The following is a 7,516-nucleotide window of genomic DNA, read 5'->3' on the forward strand; positions in this document are numbered from 1 at the left end:
CTTCCTTCCTTCCTTCCTTCCTTCCTTCCTTCCTTCCTTCCTTCCTTCCTTCCTTCCTTCCTTCCCTCTCTCTCTCTCTTTCTCTCTTTCTTCCTTTCCTTTCTTTCTTTTCTTTCTTGGAGTCTCACTCTGTTGCCCAGGCTGGAGTACAGTGCAGTGTAATTTTGGCTTACTGCAACCTCTGCCTCCTGGGTTCAAGCGATGCTCCTGCCTCAGTCTCCCAAGTAGCTGGGATTATAGGCGCCCACCGCCACACCCAGCTAATTTTTGTATTTTTAGTAGACACAGTGTTTCACCCATGTTGCCCAGGCTGGTCTCAAACTCCTGACCTCAAGTGATCTGCCCGCCTCTGCCTCCCAAAATGCTGGAGGTACAGGCGTGAGCTACCGCGCCTGGCCAAGTTATTTCCAGGATAACTTTGAGGTAGCTAAAAGAAGGAGTTTGCTCGATACGTAGGCTCTTTTGTCTGGCATAGGCTCTGGTCTCGCTCCCTCCTTCCCTCCCTCCCTCCCGCTCTTCCTTCCTTCCTTCCTTCCTTCCTTCCTTCCTTCCTTCCTTCCTTCCTTCCTTCCTCTTTCTTTTCTGAGTATTTTGTTTTATTTATTGCTTATTTTATTATAAAAAGTTTTATTTTTATTATTTGTAAAATTTTGTGGGTACATAGTAGGTATATATATTTATAGGGTACATGAGATATTTTGACAGCATGCAATGTGAAATAAGCACATTTCAGATGTCTCTGAGGATTGGAAAAAAAAGCACATCATGGAGAATGAGTTATCCATCCCCTCATCCCCTCAAGCATTTATCTTTTGAGTTACAAACAACCCAATTACATTATTTAAGCTATTTTAAAATATACAATTACGTTATTATTGACTGTAGTCACCCTGTGGAAAGAATGTAAACGTGCTTATAAAACAGGTGTACACTGCTGCCCCCTACTGGCAGTGATCTATGTAGCAGATAAATAACCTTGACCGAATTGCAACAGCCCCTCGATGTGATCTTTTATTTGAAATAGACGGTTAGATATATTTTGCATATCAACATGTATTCCAGAGTCAAACAATTTAGTTATAGATGTGGTTAATTTCGTTATGATAATGTTCAAAGAAAAAAGATTTTAGGTGCCTAGAAATTGGGTATACAGCACACTGTGTGTTTTACATCATTTGTTTTATAAAATAGCCCCATGAGGCAGATAGTATTATTATGCCCCTTTTGATTTAAGCGAATCGAGGTTCTAAAAGGGACTCTGCTGGTAAGTGGCAGAACTGGCATTCAAATGTCAGGATCCTCTGACTCACATTTGTGTCCTTTCTAGGCCATCAGGCCTCCCTAAAGAGGACGAAGTCATTAGCAACATCAGAAGTCTGACTCTTGGCAGGTCTGATGTAATTACGCGTTACACCATCTTTCCCCCACTTCCTTTTCATTGAAAAACAACTTGCAGGCAAGGACACTAGAGGAGAGTATAAGCTCATGAGGGAGTGTGGAGAGGTGAAGGTGTTTTGTGAGCAGGGCTAGTCTAGCAGGGGTTTGCAAGGATCAGCTGCTCCCTGGGCACGTGTGCAGGACTGGGTGGCCCACTGGGCAGTCTGAGTAGCTCTCGAAGCCCTGCCAGTGAGTGGGGCAAAGCCTGGCCCTTGCTCAGCTTGGGTCTCCTGGCCTCAGGAATGCCTGCATTAGCCCTGGAGGTCCTGGCAGTGTGAAGGAACACCCTCCAACGCAGAGCTGATGCCTTTCCACAATGTGCCCAAAGGCATGGCTTGTGCTAGCGGTGGCACCATAAAAAGCATGGCAGGATGTCTTTACCTGTCTGCATGAAATTCACAAGCCTAACCAGGGCCTTTTTCTCAGGCAAGGCAGAGGGCACCAGTGATCTGATTCGAGTCAATCCCCAGTGCCACTGCCACCAGCATATGTAGAGAATGACTCATTTAACTGGGTAGAAGGGAGAAGGAGGGAGACAGTTAGTCACAGTTGGAGGTAGGAGGGCAGAAGAGAACTTCTTTGGAATGTTGGGATCCGAGAAGAGAGATAAATGATGGCAAACTTCTTTGAGGTGATCCTGGAAATCCAGCAAGCCTCACAAGGCAGCTTTCATGCATTGCAGAAAGGCGTGGGCATTGAGTGGAAATGGCGGCCTGATGCAGGCTGGAGACAGACGACTAATTTATCTGTCAAACTGGCAAGTTTAGGTATTTAGAAGTTCACTGGACCCCAGAGTGGGACATGGAAGTCACCAAGAACTATAGGTTCTTTAAGGGATCCAGGACCAAGAGGAGAGACTCCAGAAGTGGCACACAGCAGACTGTCCTCTGGGGACTGAAACAGGGTGCAGTGACATTTCAGCAAGTTGCTGCAGTGAGGTGGTAGGAGGCACCCTGACAAGCTGAGGAGGGCATTATAATGCAAGTGGGAGCATAGAACCAATGACAACCAAGGCTGATCATTTCAGACCTTTTCTCCATAATTCTGCAAAGGCCAATTGTATCAGATCCTTCGGGAGTTTAGAATAAACCCTGTAAGAGGAAGAAAAATCAAATAAACCACACCGAATAGAATGGAGTTTTCAACACAAAATGAAAGAACCATCACTAGGGTCCCATGAGTTTACTTGAAAGTGGCCAGATGCAGTTGTTGGCATAGGGATTGGAGGCAGGCATAGTATGGTACGGACATTTTGGAGTGTGTGATGTGAACTCCACACCCAACACACACTGTTGCAGAAAATCGAATTGAGCATGTGTGCAAGGTGATTCTCGCTGGGTGAGGCTTTAGAACAGCTGATGTGGGAGGCTCACTGGGTGGCAGGAACGACAAGAATCAGAGCCAGAGCAGGAATAAGTGAGTCGTGGTGTGTGAGTGCTGACTGGAATGAGCGAAAATCATTTGCAGTTGAGTAACTGAGGATTAGAAGGGCAAATGATTTGCTTAAACTTCACTGATGAAAGGGTAGGATTGGAACTTCTGTCTTCCAAAGAGCAACCTGCTGTTTCATACCTTTCCACTTTTATCTTTTTGTGAAAACACACAGACATACAGAGAGCACAAGATCATGGAACCACAGAAATGAAAGGAAAATTTTATCTAGTCTTGTCTCTCAGCCAACTTAGAATCGTGTTTTAAAATCATCTTGGCAACCGGTCAAATTGCCTCAGCTAGAACACTTTCAGTGCTGGGAAATTCTCATACTTTTGGACACAGCTTGGTCTATTCATTCATTACTGGACAAACTGGCACGGAGCTCTTTATAGGGAGCCAACATCTGCCTCCATGAATCTAACTCTCTTAGCCCTCCCCTCTAGTTTCACCCATAATCAGTGACTTCCTCTTCCAGATCATAACGAAAATCATTCACTAATTAATGACCTATGGTGTGCCAGGCACAAAGGGTGGCATTATGCCCACCCCAGGGTCTCTGGTTCATGTTCCAGATATCCCTGGTCTTTCTCCACCTGTATCGTTCTTCTCTGGACTATCTCTAGCTTGGTAAGGTATAGAATCCATTCTTCGCTTCTAGATCCTCTAGGCCATTTATTTAAGAAGGTAAATCTATATAGGTCCAAAGAGAAAGTAGTTATGTTTTAAAAAATGTAAGCTAATTTTAATATTTAAGCCAAGTATACTAACACTAATTGACATAATTAGCAAGGTATACCTGTCAAGGATCACACAAAAGATTCCAAATTGCAATTGGAGCAATTGTTGACCTAGATTATCAACTGAAATGCAAATGATATGTACATACCCTTTCCTCAGTTTCAAACAAATTTAGCATAATAAGGCTTATTTATTATTATCATCACCGTCCCTAATTCTTACAGAATGTTTCAAGTGAATCAGCTCATAGTGACAACTCTATGAATTGGATACCATGATCATTTCTAGCTTTTTGATGAGGAAACTAACGCCCAGAGAGGTGACGGACCTTGGCCAAGATCCCACGTCTAGAAAACGGTAGGCTTCAAGTCAGGCATTCTGCTCTAATGCCTCAGTGGTAAAGCTGTTTTATCAGCTGTGCTGGCTGTTTATCAGCCTGCCATGTACTGGCATTGACCCATCAGTGAATGTAAATTTGGTCACATCTAGAGGTCTGTCTCCCATTGACCTACAATCATTTCTTCCTTCCTTCCTTTCTTTTTTTTTTTAGATGGAGTTTCACTCTTGTCACCCATGCTGGAGTGCAATGGCGTGATCTCAGCTCACTCTAACCTCCACCTCCTGGGTTCAAACGATTCTCCTGCCTCAGCCTCCCAAGTAGCTGAGATTACAGGCACATACCACCACACCCAGCTTATTTTGTATTTTTAGTAGAGACAAGGTTCCACCATGTAGGTCAGGCTGGTCTCGAACTCCTGACCTCAGATGATCCATTGCCTCGGCCTCTCAAAGTGCTGGGATTACAGGCGTGAGCCACTGCGCCTGGCAACCTACAATCATTTCAAACTCACCCGAAGTCTGATTCTTTCTGTGAATAACTCCCTTGCAATATTTTTCAGAATTAGATCTATAAGAGCAGCATGCCTGGTACTAGCAGGTCCTTAAACATATTTATTGAATGATACAATTAGTGGCCCTGGCCCTGTCAGTTTTCAAGTTCCAGGTAAGATCAGATGCTTTTGAGTCCTGCTGTGGGGATGGAGGCAGGCAGAGGAAGAGGGTAAGTGGCGATGTCTGGTCCATATGCCTCCACCCTGATGCAGTTCCTCTGCTCTGGGGCCTGCTGTGACGAGGCCACCTTTAAACCCTGTGCACAGCAGACTGCTCCTGCCTGGCTCTGAGCATCTGTGTCTTTTTTTTCTTGGAGAAGATTGCATCTCTCTTTTTATCTGCTGCTCTTGGTGAGGCCCCAACAGCAGTGATGCAGTCATCTCATTGATGTCAGCTTTTTCCAGGAGAAGCTGAGCCAAATGGAATCCACCAAGCCTAGCTGCAGCCGGAACTCTTCCTCCCTTACCTTGCCCAGCCTCAAAAATATAGACGCTGGATCCCCCAGACTGACTCCTTCCTCCCTCTCTCCTCCTCCTCCTTCTCTCTCTCTCTGTAAATATAAATATATGTATGTAGAGATATACTACATCCATACATATATAATATGTATGTATAGATATACTACATCCATATAGTATATCTATACTATATAGATATACTGGAGTGCAGTGGTGTGATCTCAACTCACTGTAACCACCACCTCTTAGGCTCAAGCCATCCTCCCACCTCAGCCTCCTGAGTAGCTGGGACTACAGATAAGTGCCACCACACTGGGCTAATTTTTGTAGTTTTAGTAGAGACGAGGTTTTGCCCTGTTGCCCACGCTGGTCTCAAACTCCTGAGCTCAGGCAATCTTCCTGCCTTGGCCTCCCAAAGCGCTGTGATTCCAGGCGTCAGCCGCCACGCCCACTATACATATTTTGATTTTAGAGACTACCTCCCTCCCCAATTCCCACCCTCCCAGGTACCTTCGGATTCCTCCCTCAGCCTGACGTCCACTGTCCTCTCTCAGTACATTGGAGCATCTGAAACCTAATTATGTAGATAATTCCAGCTTCTTCCCATGTTGTTTCTGGGTCTCATTTACATTCGAGCGTGTGACTGAACAACCAGTTTACTGTTCCTGATAATCAGGGAAGACTGCCTGGAATACACAGAAATACTTGATCATGGGAGACAAAGCCCAATTTCACTTGCTTCATTCTGTCCAAGCCAGTGTAACCTATTAAGCTGGCACAGTGGCTCTCAAGCTTCATCATTCATTAGAATCACCAGGAAAGCACATTTAAACACGCGTTGTTGGACCTCATCATCAGTGTTTCTGATCCAGTAGGTTGGAACTCGGGGGACGTGAGAGTGTATATTGCTAACGAATTCCTAGGTGATACTGACCTTGCTGGTTTGGGGACCATACTTGGATAACTGAAACCCAGAGTGACTTCACTGTATTAGACTGGATTGGCTTAGCAGATTAAAATTACTGCTATTCATTATTTAGTTTCTGGTTGTTCAAGGCAGGTGCTGATGGGAACGTCTTAGTTCAGGCTTCTGTAACAAGTACCATGGACTGGGTGACTCACAAACCACAGAAACTTCTTCCTCACAGTTCTGGAGACTGGAAGTCTGAGATCAGGGTGCTAGCATGCCCCTTTACTTTGAAATAAATCAGTATGCTTTCCCTAAGAACAAGGACATTCTCTTACATAACCAGTACAATGATCAAAGTCAAGAAACTTAACATTGATATAACACGATTATCTAAACCACAATCTGTATTCAGAGTTCATCCATTGTCTCAATGATGTCTTTTGTAAGTACTTTTATTCTGGTTCAGGATCTATCATCACTCAGTGCATTTAGTCATTCTCTTTAGATTTATTTAATCTCAAATATTTCTTCAGACTTTTCTTTCCTTGACTGTCAACGATTATTTTGTACAATTTCTTCAATTTGGTTTACTCTGATGTTTACTTATGATTTGAGTCAAGTAATTCATTTTGGGCAGGAATTCCAGAGAATTGCTGCTTTTTTTTTTCTTCAGTCTTGCTCTGTCACCAGGCTGGAGTGCAGTGGCATGATCTTGGCCCATTGCAACCTCTGACTCCCTGGTATGAGCGATTCTCCTGCCTCAACGTTCCCAGTAGCTGAGATTACAGGCACGTGCCACCACGTCCAGCTAATTTTTGTATTTTTAGTAGAGATGGGATTTCACCATGTTGGCCAGGATGGTCTGGATCTCCTGACCTCGTGATCCGCCCACCTTGGCCTCCCAAAGTGCTGCGATTATAGGCGTGAGCCACTGCGCCCAGCCTTGCTGTGTTCAATGCATTGTAATATAAGGTAATATATGTCAGTTCATCCCACTATTGGTGATGTCATCCCTGACTCAAGTGGTCCTCTCACCTCAGCCTCCTGAGTAGCCGGGACTGTAGGGGCGCACACCACACCCAGCTAATTAATTTTTTTGTAGAGACTAGATCTTGCCTTGTTGCCCAGGCTAGTCTTGAACTCCTGGGTTCAAGCAATCCTCCTAACTTGGCCTCCCAAAGTGTTGGTATTATAGGTAAGAGCCACCATGCCCTGCCCAAAGATGGCATTTTAAATGGCATGAGCACAAGCAATAACATAGGTGACCAAAATCTACCAAAGACTTTCTCATTTCTATAGAACAAACTCTTTGCCCCTCCCTCCATAAGTCCTTCCGGAGTGTCTTAATGGCTAGGAGAAAGTTTGAGCTGGAAGAGAGCTTGGATTTCACATGGTTCGCTGTTTTCCAAGTATGGGATTCTTACTACTGGTGAGAAAAGATGATTTAAAAAAAAAAATGTGTTGCATGTTTATATTAGGCTAAATTGTGTCACTTAGTAGCAAAGGCTTTGCCATCTCAATGATCTTTTCAATCTTCTGAACACATCAAGTAGGAAGGCTCAGTTGAGTGCTATTCCATCTTGTAGCCTGTCTTAACAATCTCAAACAGTTGCTAATTTCCCTCCCTCCCTCCCTCCCTCCCTCCCTC

This window comes from Rhinopithecus bieti, unplaced genomic scaffold (assembly GCF_001698545.2).
Source record: "Rhinopithecus bieti isolate Rb0 unplaced genomic scaffold, ASM169854v2 scaffold_15282, whole genome shotgun sequence".
Classification (NCBI taxonomy): domain Eukaryota; kingdom Metazoa; phylum Chordata; class Mammalia; order Primates; family Cercopithecidae; genus Rhinopithecus; species Rhinopithecus bieti.